Below are 16,211 nucleotides of genomic sequence, written 5' to 3' on the forward strand. Positions count from 1 at the left end.
GTAACCTTCGACTCTGCCCTGTCCTTCAAACCACACATCCAAGCTCTTTCCACCTCCTGTTGCCTCCAGCTCAAAAATATCTCCAGGATCCGTCCTTTCCTCAACCCCCAATCTACTAAAATGCTTGTGCACGCCCTCATCATTTCCCGCCTTGACTACTGCAACATCCTTTTCTGTGGCCTCCCTGCTAACACCCTTGCACCTCTCCAGTCCATCCTTAACTCTGCTGCCCGACTAATCCATCTCTCTCCTCGCTACTCCTCCGCTTCCCCCCTCTGCAAATCTCTTCACTGGCTCCCATTCCCTCAGCATATCCAGTTCAAATTGCTAATACTGACCTACAAAGCCATCCACAACCTGTCTCCTCCATATATCTCTGAACTAATGTCTCGATATCTTCCCTCACGTGACCTCCGGTCCTCCCAAGACCTCCTTCTCTCCTCCACACTTATTCGCTCCTCATCCAATCGCCTCCAAGACTTCTCCCGAATATCCCCCATCCTCTGGAACTCTCTGCCCCAACACGTCCGACTATCAACCACAGTCGGATCCTTCAGACGGAACCTGAAAACTCATCTCTTCAGGAAAGCCTACAGCCTGCACTGACACTGCTGCTGCCTCATCACTATTGAAGCTACCGCCTCACCAACAACGGAGCTACCGCCTCACCAACACCGGAGCTACCGCCTCACCAACACCGGAGCTCCTGCAACCCTCAACCTACTGTCTTCTTCCCCATAATCCTGTAGAATGTAAGCCCGCAAGGGCAGGGTCCTCGCCCCTCTGTATGAGTCCGTCATTGTTAGTTTGTTTACTGTATGTGATATTTGTAACTTGTATGTAACCCCTTCTCATGTACAGCACCATGGAATCAATGGTGCTATATAAATAAATAATAATAATAATAATAAAATAATAATAATAATAATAACACTTAGGTATGCATAAAAAATGGATGCTATACTGTGGCTCTGTACAGCATCTGATTTATTTTGGCCATACATGGACTTGACTGAGTAAGGTTTAGACAGTGAAAAAATCACTTATCTGAACTGCCCCACTGAATAACACTGGTCCGTGTGCTGTCAGTTTATTCATGGACAGTACTTGGGCAAAAAATATGCTTGTGTTAACCTACCAATACAGTAAGTGCGTACATCCGTTGTAACTGTACTGCCGATGTCACCAAAGGTTTCAAAATCTGCACAACACATCTATTTCTATATGGAAAATTCCCACACAGTGTGAGTTACATTTGTTCACAGCTCAGCTTATTTTTTTGTTTAAAATCCACAAGTGAATGTAGGTTTATGTTAAGTTTTCAGATTTTTTGTTAACATTTTTTTCAAACACATGAATAGACAAACTCCGAAGGGATGGTGTCTAATTTTAGGATCAGTCACGGAAAGCAAGACCAGCATATACACTAACAGCTGTGCCTCGACCCGTTTATAGACCGACTGTCCTTTTAGAAACTGGACATGTATCACCAGCAGTTAAATGGTTGCACAGGTGGTTTGGCATAAAATGTGAGATGTCTAAACAGATGTAAGAGAAATCCTAGCACAACTGTTGTATTTTATAATAATAAACTGGTATAACCTAAGTAGAAAAAATAATGAACTTCACGAACATTGAAAGGCACAATGCACCAAGAACACCTTACTCAGAGAAATGAGTGCCCTTCTTTTGTTAAAGGGAATTTGTCACCTCATTTTGGCCCTATAAACTGCGGCCAGCGCCATCAGGGACCTATCTACAGCATTCTGTAATGCTTTAGATAAGCCCCTGATGTGTCCTGAAAGGTAAGAAAAACAAGTTAGATTATACTCACCAAGGGGCGGTCCCGGTGCGGTCCGATCAGATGGGCGTCGCAGGTCAGGGTCTGGTGCGTCCCATCTTCATATGATGTTGTCATCCTCCTTGCTTCTGTTGTGGCTCCTGCGCAGGCGTACTGATTTGCCCTGTTGAGGGCAGAGCAAAGTACTGCAGTGCGCAGGCACCGGGCCTCTCTGACCTTTCCCGGCATCTACTTCAAGCAATGACTTTAAGTATGGTGGCTTGTTGGCCATATCATAAGCCAAGTCTAATAGGCCAAGTGTCAATGTTAAGGCTGGCTAGAGATGAGAACATGAAAAATCATCTAAGTTTCATACAGAAAACTCAAACAATATTCATATGATTTTCATCCGTGTGCGATCTCTGCATCTGATTTTTAATAGCCGTGTGACATCAATTTGACGTCAGTGTATGAAACGTTTTCAGACATCTAAATTAAAAACTGTCCATGATCAAGTACAGTTTACTATATTAATAGAAATACATCTGCAAAATTTGGATGCCACATGGATGTTCTGTGTGCAATCCAATTTAGATGATGTGCAAAGAGCAGTGGATTAAACTTCCTCCTGTACGCAAACCTCATCATCAACTGCAAAAAACGTCTGACTGCTGTGTTTGCCAACAAGCATTAAGTCTTGTTTGCCAGAAGGATCAAATGCTTATTTCTCACTGCAAAATGCAAATAAATTCATAATTTACAGTATAAAATGTGATTTTTCTCTTCGCCACGACAGCACCCACTTGAGAGAGGGGATCCGCCCCTAGGAACAGGAAACCCTATGGAGAGAATAAAAGGGGCGGTCCCCCTCGCTCCCACAGTTGGTTTCCTGTTCCTACGGGAGACCTGGAGAGAAGAGGATTCCCAGCCTGGATGCCGCTTGCGCGGTTTACCTGAATAGGGACGGCAAGGGCTCCAGGGCTGGAAGCAGCGTCGGGGGTCCTGTCTCAGCTTCCCCCCTCTGCTGGCAGGTACCGTGAGGCCAGGATCGGGGAGGCACCTGGCTCACGGAGAAGTATCCAGCAGACCTGCGGGCCGGACCGCTGGGGTAAGATCCTGTGACGCCAGCCTCGGGTGGCGCACAGGCAGCGTGGGGCCAGTGATTTCTCCCCCGGAAGTATTACTACAACTTCCGGGGTGATGGAGGAGGAGGACGGCGCCTGCGCGATCGCTGGATAGAAGCGCAGGCGCGCACAGCAGAGCCGCAACCCGGATGTAGTGGTCACTTCCGGGTGCGGCAGGAAGAAGATGGCGGCCCCCATAACAAAAGGACGCCGGCGTTGATTCCCGGCGTCCATCATGGCATCTCCTCAAGAGACAACGTTGCCTTCTTCTGAAGCTAACGCTGTTACACCAGGAAGCCGGACTAGCAGCCGCAGATCATCCTCCAAGAGCGCCAGGGAGAAAAGATCGGACCGGTCGGTTCCTCCATCTGTGCCTCCGTCTCCTCCTCTCCAGCCGGTATTATGACAGCTTCAGGGGTGAGTGTATGTCAACCCTATTTTAAGCTGATTGTACTCCCTCTTTCATCTAATTCCCTAGGTTAAAAGAACAGGGAAATCCAAACATAAGCAATGTGCCTTATGCTCTCAGCCGCTCCCGGATACCTATTTAAAAAAGTTATGCCAGTCTTGCATCGAATCCACCTTACGTGAGGAGTCTTCAGTAAGGTCGGATGATATACGTAGCATGATAAGAGAGGAGTTGCGAGCTTTTCGAAACTCGGATAAAATTCCTGGAAGTAGGAAGAAATACAGCTCTCCTATATCTGAACAGTCATCTGAGGTTGAGGATAAGGAGTCGGACAGTTCCCAAGAGGTTATATCCTCGGAGGGTGAACAGGATACATGTTTCCCTACAGAAAGCATTGACAATTTAGTCAGATCTGTACGCAACACCATGGGTATGGAAGATACTAAGACCCTTAAAACACCTCAGGACGTGATGTTTGCTGGCCTGTCAGAGAAAAAGAGACCTTCCTTTCCTATTATTCCAGCAATAAAGGAGTTAGTCAAAAAAGAGTGGGAAAGCCAAGGGCAAAGAGGCTTGCCGTCTTCCTCAAAATGTCGCTATCCCTTTAATGACGAGGATTTCTCCAAATGGGTAAAAGCCCCAAAAGTAGATGCGGCAGTGGCATCCACTTCTAAGAAATCTTTATTGACTGTTGAAGATTCAGGATCCTTGCAAGACCCGCTCGATCGGAAAGCAGACTCCCTTTTAAAAAGAGCTTGGGAATCCTGTACAGGAGCTTTTAAACCAGCTATCTCGGCCACATGTACTGCTAGATCCATGATGGTTTGGTTGAATGATCTGGAAGAAGGCTTAAAAGGTGGCCTTTCCCGTAATAAACTCATGTCATCTATCCCGTTAATTAGAGGAGCTACTGCCTTTTTGGCAGATTCTTCGGCGGATTCCATCCGATTAGCAGCCAAATCAGCAGGTCTAACCAACGCGGCTCGCCGCGCCTTGTGGCTAAAGGGGTGGAAAGGAGATCCACAAACAAAATCCAAGTTATGTGGTCTGCCCTGTCAGGGTGAGTACCTATTTGGTACTCAATTGGATGACATTCTTACCAAAGCGGGTGAGAGGAAGAAAGGGTTCCCCAATAACACTTATCTTCCATCTTATAGGAGAGCATTCCGAAAGCCCATGTTCAACAGAAGACGGGACTATAAAAACCAGGACCGTTGGGCTAATAAGGACTTTAAGCAGAAAGGAGCCTTCTTCGGAAAACGCCCTTTCAAACCTGAGGATAAACCCCGCTAGGACAGATCTACCCGTTGGTGGTAGGTTGTCCTTCTTCTCCACACAATGGCTGGCAATAACCTCTAATTCATGGGCAACTAGCCTGATAACTACAGGCCTAAAACTAAGATTTTCTCAAGTTCCCCCGGACTCGTTTTGTTTGACTTCCTTAGGTTCACCATCACAACAAGAGGCCTTGGAACAGGAAATAATAACTCTCCTGTCCAAAGGAGTATTAGTGGAAGTCCCTTTTCATCAAAAAGGAAGGGGATTTTATTCCCCTTTATTTTTGATTTCAAAACCCGACGGATCATATAGAACAATAATTAACCTTAAGAGACTAAATGTCTTCTTAGAGAACCAAACTTTTAAAATGGAATCCATCCGGTCAACTATTAAGCTTCTGTTTCCCCATTGCTTCATGGCAGTTCTTGACCTTAAAGATGCATACTATCATCTTCCAATCTTCAGAGAGCATCAACAATATATACGGGTGGCAGTTATGGTCAAAGGTCAGATACGGCATTATCAATACACATCAATGCCCTTTGGACTATAAATAGCCCCTAGAGTTTTCACAAAACTAATGTCAGAGGTAATGTCATATTTGAGGTTAAAAAATACCCTCATAATACCCTATTTAGATGACCTATTGATAGTCGGGAACTCTCTTTCTCAATGTCATCAACGCTTATCTGATTCAATTTCATCCTTACAGGGGTTGGGGTGGTTAGTGAATTGGGAAAAATCTAAATTGTCCCCCACAACTGAGCAAAAATTTTTAGGAATTATTCTAGACTCTACAAATCAAATGTGCTTTCTTCCCGAGTCAAAACAAATAGCAATCATAAACAAGGTACAATCAGTGATTAACCACCCCCTAATTTCCCTAAGAGAAGGTATGTCCCTTCTTGGTTCCTTCACTTCTTGTATTCCAGCTGTTCCGTGGGCCCAATTCCATAGCAGGAAATTGCAGCATACAATACTTCGTGAGGAAGAAAGGTTACATGGCCGATTAGATACTCGCATTTCCTTAACGACAGACGTGATACAATCTCTCACTTGGTGGTTAAATCAGAATCATCTTTCCAGTGGGGTCCCCTGGGTGGTTAAACCATCAAAAACTGTTTTCACTGACGCCAGTCCTAGTGGTTGGGGAGCACATTTAGAAAACCAAATAGTACAAGGTCTGTAGTCTCCTAGAGAATCAGATGATTCTTCTAATAAAAAAGAGCTGAAGGCTGTTTATCATGCCTTATCTGAATTTCTTCCGCAGTTACACGAAACACATACAAGAGTCTTCTCAGACAACATGACAGCGGTAGCATATATAAACCACCAAGGAGGAACAAGATCGGAAGGACTCATGTCTATAGTCAACGATATTCTAGCCATGGCAGAGGAACACCTCCTGTCCCTATCGGCGCTACATGTGAGAGGAATCGACAATTCGAGAGCAGATTTCCTCAGTCGCCACACTCTCCTCCAAGGAGAGTGGGTTCTAAATCGTCGTATCTCTTGTATGATAATAAAAAAGTGGGGCACTCCCGAGATAGATCTCTTTGCGACAAGACAAAACAGGCAAGTCAAAAAATTTGCATCATTATTCCGATCTGACAATCCAGATATCTTCGACGCCCTACAAGTACCATGGGTATTCAAGAAGGCATATGCCTTTCCCCCGCTGATATTACTTCCGACAGTGATCAGGAAGATAAGGGAGGACAGAGCAAACGTGATCCTAATTGCTCCATTCTGGCCCAAGAGGCCATGGTTTTCCTGGCTGAGAGCCATGTCAATCTCAGACCCATGGATCCTCCCGGAGGATCGGGATCTTCTCTTCCAGGGCCCATTCAACCACCCTCAGGTGGAGGTTCTACGGTTAACAGCCTGGAACTTGAGAGGCAGCTGCTAAAGATGAGAGGGTTCTCAAACAAAGTGATTGACACTCTTCTACTAAGTAGAAAAAGTCCACTACCTCCATCTATGCAAGAGTGTGGAAAAAATTTCTAAACCTCTACCCAACAGCCCTGTCAAACGAAATTCATATTCCTATAATTTTAGAATTTCTTCAAAAAGGGCGCGATCTAGGTCTGGCAGTCAGTACCTTAAAAGTACACATTTCTGCGCTGGGGGCTTTATATGGTCTTGATATTGCAGGTAATAAGTGGGTAGCCAGATTTGTTGCAGCATGCCAGAGGTCAGAGACAGTCCGAATTCCCCATGTACCACCTTGGGATGTTAATTTAGTTCTCGAAGCTCTTACAGATCACTCTTTTGAGCCTCTACATTCAGCTCACATAAAACATGTCTCCCTCAAGACAGCTCTTCTTGTCGCCTTAGTATCAGCGAGAAGAGTAAGTGACATACAGGCACTATCTATAGATCCTCCTTTTATGTCTATATTCCCAGATAGAGTTGTCCTTAAGACAGACCCTTCATACTTACCCAAAGTATGCACTAAATTTCACAGATCGCAAGAAATTTTCCTTCCCTCCTTCTATGATAACCCTACAAGTCAGGAAGAACAAAAATACCACACATTAGATGTGAGGAGAGCCATATTAGCCTATTTGGATAGGACTAGCGCCTGGAGGAAGAGCAGGGCTCTCTTTGTTTCTTTCCAGGGTCATAGAAAAGGAGCTGGAATCACGAAGGGTACTTTATCTCGGTGGATTCGAGATGCAATATGTCTGGCCTATTCATCCAAAGGGGAGAATCCGCCTGAGACCGTAAGAGCACATTCCACCCGGGCGATTGCATCATCCTGGGCTGAACGAGCGGAGGTTCCGATAGAACAGTTATGTAAGGCCGCAACCTGGTCTTCGCCTACTTCCTTCTATAATCACTATAGATTAGATCTATCTGCCTCATCTGACTTATCCTTCGGTAGATCAGTCCTTAACACGGTGATCCCTCCCAAATGACTATCTCTGAAAGTCTCTCAAGTGGGTGCTGTCGTGGCGAAGAGAAAACACCGGATTACGTACCGGTAATGCTCTTTTATAGAGCCACGACAGCACCCCTTCACTTCCCACCCTTATAGGTTTTTTATTAGGAGCACGGTTAAGGGTGTTTGGTTCTTGTAGTTAGCCATGCTTAAGTTAACTAGTTATAAACGATGATATTGAATGACCTACTAAAGTCTGGTGGGCGGTTCCTCGCAATCTCTGTAAACCCAACTGTGGGAGCGAGGGGGACCGCCCCTTTTATTCTCTCCATAGGGTTTCCTGTTCCTAGGGGCGGATCCCCTCTCTCAAGTGGGTGCTGTCGTGGCTCTATAAAAGAGCATTACCGGTACGTAATCCGGTGTTTCTGGATTTTATTTTTTATATTCTATCTCTCAATGTTAAAATTCATTCAGACTGTTCATGTCTTTGTCAGTGGGCAAACTTACAAAATCAGCAAGGGATCAAATACTTATTTCCCCCTCTGTAGCTCATAGGGAGCTGAATAAAATGATACCTTGAGATCTGCAATCTGATGTCTTAGACTAGGGATATCCGCTGAGGTTTTAAGAACTGTGAACCAGAAACTGATCTGCATGAGAATCTGCATCCAGAGCTTATTTTAAATAAAAGGAGACATTACCAGTGGGATACATTTAATTAACACAGAACAGTAGAACTGAACTTTGTCTTCTTGCAAACACGTTTTTTTAAACTCTCTGAGCACTGCTGTATTGCAACAATACTGCCACACTGGCTGCCAATGAGTTGGAAGCAGAAGGTGAGAGGAACCTGCAGATGTGTCAGGTATAATCACACACAGCTCTGCAGTGAGATTAAGGGCTCTTTCACGCGTTCTGATATTTCCGGTACCGGAAAAACCAGTACCGGAGATATCAGTGTTTGTGTGTGCAATACTTTTGGAGTACCACACATACCATCGCCTGGAAAGCAGCGGTACTGTTCGGTTCGTACTGTTCCCCGGCGCCGGGTGCAGAAGATAGCTCTCATCATTCCCTCCTGATCGTGATACGATCAGTGATTGCAGGGGAGAATTTTCAGAGTTGCATTCAACTGATAACAGCAAGCGCAAGCAGTGGCTAATGGGACTATTCATAAGCTGCCAAAAACGCTATAAATAAATAAATAAACCTGAATCAGTACCCACATCTGACCTTCTATCATCACATATGTTTATTTAACAAAATATAAGGTTCTCCACCCACAAAAGTAATTAAACTATGGCCTTGATCTGATCAGGGGTTATTATATAAAGTTAAGAAAAAAATACTGGCTAAAGCCAGGAATAATGCAGTAGCAACATTCAACAGCCTATTGAGATGAACAATGGCAATGAGAGCTGGAAGAAAACCCCTCACTCGGAGCGGATAGACCATTGGTGCAGCCTGTGTGACCTGTGCATCCGCAAAAAGGTGCAAGAGGTAAGAGGGCTCATTTCCAACTCCAAAGCATAAAGCAGCTTCTGTCAGGGACACAATATTAGAACGCAAAGGATCCACAAACTGATTTTGCTCAGGGATCCACTTCTGTCTCTGGTCACCTCTGCCCTCAACCACTTCTCGCACCATAATTCGGAATTGATCCTGATCCACTCAATGCAGATGCAGGCTGTGTTACACAGCCAGCAACTATTTCTAAAGGCAGTAATCGGCACTGAATGCTGCTGTTAGCTGATTAAATCTCACTGTAAATCCCTGCTTCTGTTCTGAGTGCATATTAACTTTCCTGTGGATGTGTTTTCTTGGCAGCCATGGCCAGTTGAAGGCTCCGAACCTGATGCGTTGATTCTCCTGTGACCAGATACATGGTACAAAAGTCTATGAGGCATTTATAGGTTGAAAATCACCATACCTCCTAGATAACTTACTTAAGCATTGTAGTTTTGAAAATGGGGTAATTTATGAGGAAATGTTGCTACTTTGGCACCTCAGGGTCTGCTATTGGCCATCAAAATCTATCCAAACAAAATTTGAATGCAAAAATCCAAATGGCGCTGCTTGCCTCCTAAGCCCTTCCATGTGCCTCAATAGTAGTGTTCAAGCTCATATAGGGTATAGCCACTTTCATAAGAAATTGCATGGCAGATTGTGTAATCAATTTTCTTCTATTACCGGTACCTTTTGCAAAAATAAATGTGGGGCTAAAGCAATAGTGTGAAAAAATATTAATTCTAGTTTTCGAAACCCAGTGCTATCAAATTCTGTGAAGCACATATGGGTTCAAAATTCTCATCAAGTTCCAAGATGAATAACTTAAGTGGTTTATTTTCCAAAATGGGGGTCACGTGTTGGCGATTTCCTCTGTTTTGGCACCTCATGGACATTGTAAAGACAACATGACTTCTGCAATTTATTTGTACTTCAAAAATCAAATAGCGCTCCTTCCCTTACAAGCCCTGCCATGTGCTCACATTCCAAATGTGTTCTTGATCACATATGTAATATTGCCAAATTTAAGAGAAATTGCGTAACAAATTATGGGATCCACTTTCTCCCATTACTCTTATATTGTGTTAGCCCTGCAAGTGCTTCACAGAAACTAACAAATTACCTGAAAACAGTTTTCAATAATTTGATGGGTATATTTTTAAAATGGTATCACTTTTGGGACTTTTTCAGTATATAGTCCCCTTAAAGGGAACCTGTCACCCCCAAAATCGAAGGTGAGCTAAGCCCACCGGCATCAGGGGCTTATCTACAGCATTCTGTAATGCTCTAGATAAGCCCCCGATGTATCCTAAATGATGAGAAAAAGAGGATAGATTATACTCACACAGGGGCAGTCCCGGTCCGATGGGCGTCGCAGTCCGGTCCGGGGCCTCCCATCTTCTTACGATGACATCCTCTTGTCATCATGCTGTGGTTCCAGCGCAGGCGTACTTTGTCTGCTCTGTTGAGGGCAAAAGTACTGCAGTGCGCAGGCGTCGGGAAAGGTCAGAGAAGCCCGGCGCCTGCGCTCTGCAGTACTTTGCTCTGCCCTCAAGTACGCCTGCGCCGGAGCTGCAGCGTGAAGACAAGAAGAGGACGTCATCTGATGAAGAAGACCGCGACACCCATCGGACCGGACCGGGACCGTCCCTGGGTGAGTATAATCTAACCTCTTTTGGGCTTAGCTCTCCTTCGATTTTGGGGACTATTGCAAAACAATGGTGAGACAAAGAGCGCAATAGGGTCTTATCCACGTTACACAGATGAGAATATACACCAAATTTGCTCACCTGGTTAGGATGAGATTAGAGCATATAGATAGCGGCTGCTGCAGATCAACAGGTCTTCACCGACCAGAGAAAATAATGTCTTCAAAGGGAGATCTGTAGTTAAAGTTCTGCGCTGCCGCTAAGATGAATTTCAGAAGAGAATAGTTGATTCACAGTGGTTTTATTCAACGCGTTTCAGGGGTCTCATGCCCCCTTCATCAGGAAATACCAGCATTTCAGGGGTCTCATGCCCCCTTTATCAGGAAATACCAATGGTATTTCCTGATTAAGGGGGCATGAGACCCCTGAAACGCGTTAAATAAAACCACTGTGAATCAACTATACTCTCCTGAAATTCATCTTAGCGGCAGTGCAGAGCTTTAACTACAAATCTCCCTTTGAAGACATCAATTTTGGGCGTGACAGGTTCCCTTTAAGGTACTGTATATGCACACATTGTCCTTTTCAGGTGGGTCTGCTCAGGAACTTGAAAAAGCACCGAGAAATGCTAAAAAGAATTACCACACTGTATGCACTGCAATATCAAAATGATTTGCTAAGTATATGTTCCGTTTTTTTCAGCTTCTTTTAAATGTCACGCCTTGAAATCAGTGGCTTTCCTTTTGAAGCTGCTCACTTCTTTATACTTCTTTATACATACAGGTAAAAAAAAAAAAAAAAAACATCCAGAAAGACGTCAAAGAAGATAATTCAAGAAAAATACTGCTGGCAGCTTCCTATGTCAAAATTCAGCAGGTACACAGGAGCCCATACCATAAGAGTCACTTCAAAACTGAATAGGTCCATAAAAAAACAAAACTTGTACATTTCCTTGAAAAAAGTGAACTATTGTTGCTACATTTTAACCCTTCTAAGATTCTAGTAAAATAAGAGGAAATAAGAAAAATGATGCTAACATACGTAAATTAGACATTTTGGGAAATATTGTTTATTAACTTTTTTGTGTGGTATGACTATCTGATTAAAGGGGAACGAGCACTCAAAGTTTGAAAATTGAACATTTTTCTACATATTCAGAAAATATCAGCTATTTTCATAAAAATCTCCAGCAAAAACTCAAAATACAATGTGTCACAAAAAAACCCAAAATCTCAGAATCACTGGGATATGTTGAAGCATACCATAATACCATTATTACCAGTGACACATGTCAGGTTTTAAAAACATGGTTTGGTCATTAAGGCCAAAATGGACTAAGTAGCTGTTAAACTAGTAAAGGTATTTTCCCACAAACAAAGTAAATTTTAATCAACATTTTAATCTATAGATCTTGGAATAAGAATAAGTTCCACAATTGGATGTGTTTAACCCCTCAGTGACCGAGCCAATTTTGACCTTTTTTCAATTCTGACCACTGTCATTTTATGAGGTTATAGTTCTAGAACGCTTTAACGTATCCCACTAAATCTTAAAATGTTTTTTTGTGACATATTGTACTTCATGGTGGTGGTAACATTTCTTCGATAAGACTTGCATTTATCTATGAAAAAAACTGAAATTTGGCAAAAATTTTGAATATTTTGCAATTTTCAAACGTTTAATTTTTGTGCCCTTAAATCAAAGAGTGGTGTCACACAAAATATTTAAGAAAAACATTTCTCACATGTCTACTTTACATCAGCATAATTTTGGAAACATAATTTTTTTTTTGTTAGGAAGTTATAAGGGTATGTGCACACGTTGCAGATTTGCCTGTGGAATTTTCTGTGCAGATTCATCCTCTCTTGCCAGAAAACGCAGGTGTGGATTTGATGCCTATTTTTCATGCAGATTTGAAAGCTAAAGATCTATTATTGAACAAAAAAAAGAACTGTAATGTCATTTCTTGTCCAACCTCTTTATTTACATACTCCGTTGAAGAATAATGTTTACACACACAGATAGATAGATCTATAGATAGATAGATCTATAGATATAGATAGATCTATAGATAGATAGATAGATAGATCTATAGATTGATCTATCTATCTCTCTGTCTGTCTATCTATCTTTCTATCTATCTATCTATAGATCTATCTATCTATAGACAGATAGATAATACCAAGATCGATGTTTAGTAATAAACATAATAAAATGGTACATAAAGAGTTAAATAAAGACACACACACACACAAAATCTGCTTTGGCCGGGGTCACACTTGCGAGAAACTCGCACGAGTCTCGCACCTCAATACCCGGCACTGCCGCCGGCACTGGGACCGAGGCGGCAGTGCTGGGTATGGAGGTGCGAGACTTGTGCGAGTTTCTTGCAAGTGTGACCCCGACCTTAAACGCAATATCTGTTTAATTTTTTTTTAAAAAAAGGAAAAAAAAATTGTGTGGGCTCCCGTGCAATTTTCAAGTTTAGAGTGGGAAAGCCAGTAACTTTGGGCCGATGTTTATAGCCTGGGAAGGGGTGAATACCCATGGAATTTTCCAGGCTATGAATATCAGCCCGCAGCTGTATATTTAGCCTTTACTGGCTATCAAAATAGGGGGACCCCCCAAAAAATGACATGGGGTTCCCCTATAATTTATAGCCAGAAAGGCTTTGCAGACAGCTGCGGGCTGCAGGCCTAGAGAGGGGCTATGGATATTTGCTGCCCCCGACTACAAGTACCAGCTCTCAGCTGTCCCAGAAATGGCGCATCTATAAGCCTCCCATGATGCACTGACAGGAGATAATGCTCCTGCAGTGCATCGCTAAAGAGGTTACCTTAGTTCATTCTCTCGCTTTATGGCAATGCTGCATGGGAATGTAAGTGACCTCTCTCCTGGCAGCGGCGGAGGGATACACTCAAGGATTACCCCCACTATCAGTTCATTGCGGGGCCCCTGTAGAGCGCTGACATCGCCTGAGGATTGTGATGAGATCCTCACACGATTTATATGGCAGTCTGTCTGTCTACGGCTACGTTTCCATGATGAGCTTTTGGTGAGTTTCTTTTACTGTTGAATTTCAGCAACACTTCTGCACCCATTATTTAAATTAGGTTATTTCCATTTTTCATTACGTTTTTGTGTGCATTTTTTAACATGCACTTTTAATGTGTTTTTGATACTGCGCTTTTTGTCTCTTGATGTGTCATGCTTTAAAAATAGCTGCTTTGTTTTTGATAATTCCTGCTGTTTGGCTTTGACAACTTTATTGACATCTTACGTTTGCATTACATGCCTTTCCGATGTGGAAATGCAGTAAAAGAACATATGCGTTTTTTACCTGTGGAATTTCCTCACTAATGCAAGTCTAAGACCGGGGTCCCACTAGCAATTCACATCCCGTGTGAGAGCATCGTATGCAATATGCTAATGACTCTCAGCTCCAGCTCTGCTGCGAGTACCGGAGCATAGATGCGGAGGAGATGGGAGAAATGAATTACTCCATCTCCTCTTTTACCGGCATCGGACGGAATCACACTGCATTCGGGTGATATCCGATTGCATTGCGATGTTTCTCACGCACCCATAAACTTCTATGAGTGCGTGCAATCCGATTCTCCGATGCAATCGAAGCATGCTGCGATTGTTTTCGTATGCCAAATCGGCATGAGAAACTAATCACAGATGTCAGCAGCCCCATAGAGAAACATTGGGACAAGTGCAATCCAATTTTTTTACATGATTTCACTCATCCGAATGCATCGCAAGTGGGAATGATGCAGGTATAATTTTTTATTGTATTTAATAGAGTTTTTCTCCGCCCTGTGTGGTTAAGGGCTATACTGGCTGCTTTTTTATGCTTTTTTTCACTAGCGCCGCTACACTACCGTTATAAGCAAGTGGGAATGAGTCCTAAGTGGAAATTCCGAACAGAAAACTTGGCATACTGGCAAGAGAAATTGACTTGAAGCGGAGTTGAAACATACACTGGGAGTGATTTCACGCTGAGTTAAAAAGCACAGTGCGCATGAGATTTCTATAAATCCCATCCACTTTGTTGGAGCTGTAATGCAGTAGAAATACACAAAACCAAAAAAGCACCAAAAGATCATTGTGTGCACATAGCCTAAGGCACGTGCACACGTTGAGTATTTGGAGAGTTTTTTACATAACTATTGCCAAGCCAAAATAAGGAGTGGGTGAAAAATGCAGCAGTGGTGCACGTGTTTCTGTTATACTTTTCTTCTGACTGTTTGACACATGGTTTTGACTTACAAATACTGATGTAAAAAACTCACCAAATAGTGTGTGCGTAAGGGGGTTGACTAAAGTCATGAAATATTTTATGTATATTTAACCCCTTTCTGACCTCGGACGAGATAGTACGTCCGAGGTCAGATCCCCCGTTTTGATGCAGGGCTCCGACGATGAGCCCGCATCAAAGCCGGGACATGTTTTGAACAGCCGACATGTGCCCGCAATAGCGACGGGTGAAATCGCGATTCAGCCGCCGCTATTAACTAGTTAAATGCCTCTGTCAAACGCTGACAGCGGCATTTAACTGGCGCTTCCAGACATGAAATGAACGCATCGCCGACCCCCATCACATGATCAGGGGTCAACGATGCATCAGAAGCAGCGATCTGATGATGAGCCGATCTCGGCATCTGATGAGCCAATCGAGTGGTGCCAGATTCTAGCCTCTCATGGAGTCTATTAAAGCATGGCAAAAGTTAAAAAAAAAAGTTAAAAAAAGTTAAAAAAATAAAAAAAAATATAAAAGTTTAAATCACCCCCCTTTCGCCCCATTCAAAATAAATCAATAAAAAAAATTAAACTTACACATATTTGGTATCGCCACATTCAGAATTGCCCGATCTATCAATAAAAAAAAGGATTAACCTGATCACTAAATGGCGTAGCGAGAAAAAAATTTGAAACGCCAAAATTAGGTTTTTTTGGTCGCCGTGACATTGCATTAAAATGTAATAGCGGGCGATCAAAAGAACATATCTGCACCAAAATGGTATCATTAAAAACTCCAGCTTGGCACACAAAAAATAAGCCCTCACCTGACCCCAGATCACGAAAAATGGAGACGCTGCGGGTATCGGAAAATGGCGCAGTTTGGATTTTTTTTCACCACCTAGATAAAAGAGAACCTAGACATGTTAAGTGTCTATGAACTCATAATGACCTGGAGAATCATAATGGCAGGTCAGTTTTAGCATTTAGTGAACTTAGCAAAGAAGACAAACAAAATACAAGTGTGGGATTGCACTTTTTTGCAATTTCACCGCACTTGGAATTTTTCCCATTTTCTAGTACACAACATGCTAAAACCAATGATGTCGTTCAAAAGTACAACTTGTTTCACAAAAAATAAGCCCTCACATGGCCATATTGATGGAAAAATAAAAAAGGTATGGCTCTGGGAAGGAAGTGAAAAACGAACACGGAAAAACGAAAAATCCCAAGGTTATGAAAGGGTTAATGTTTATTTATGTCCATTATATGATTTTCTGTATGCTTTGAAGTATTGTAATGTATGGTTTCTAATACATATAGGGAGAGCGTAGTA

General features: G+C 42.8%; 1 protein-coding gene across 1 annotated transcript in view; it reads right to left on the reverse strand.

The window, feature by feature from the left end:
• The window catches only part of LOC138669750 (myosin-binding protein H-like), a 208,450-nt gene that overhangs the window by 85,737 nt on the left and 106,502 nt on the right, over positions 1-16,211 (reverse strand). The gene's annotated exons all lie outside the window — the stretch shown is intronic.

The sequence above is a fragment of the Ranitomeya imitator genome, chromosome 3, assembly GCF_032444005.1.
Source record: "Ranitomeya imitator isolate aRanImi1 chromosome 3, aRanImi1.pri, whole genome shotgun sequence".
Classification (NCBI taxonomy): Eukaryota; Metazoa; Chordata; class Amphibia; order Anura; family Dendrobatidae; genus Ranitomeya; species Ranitomeya imitator.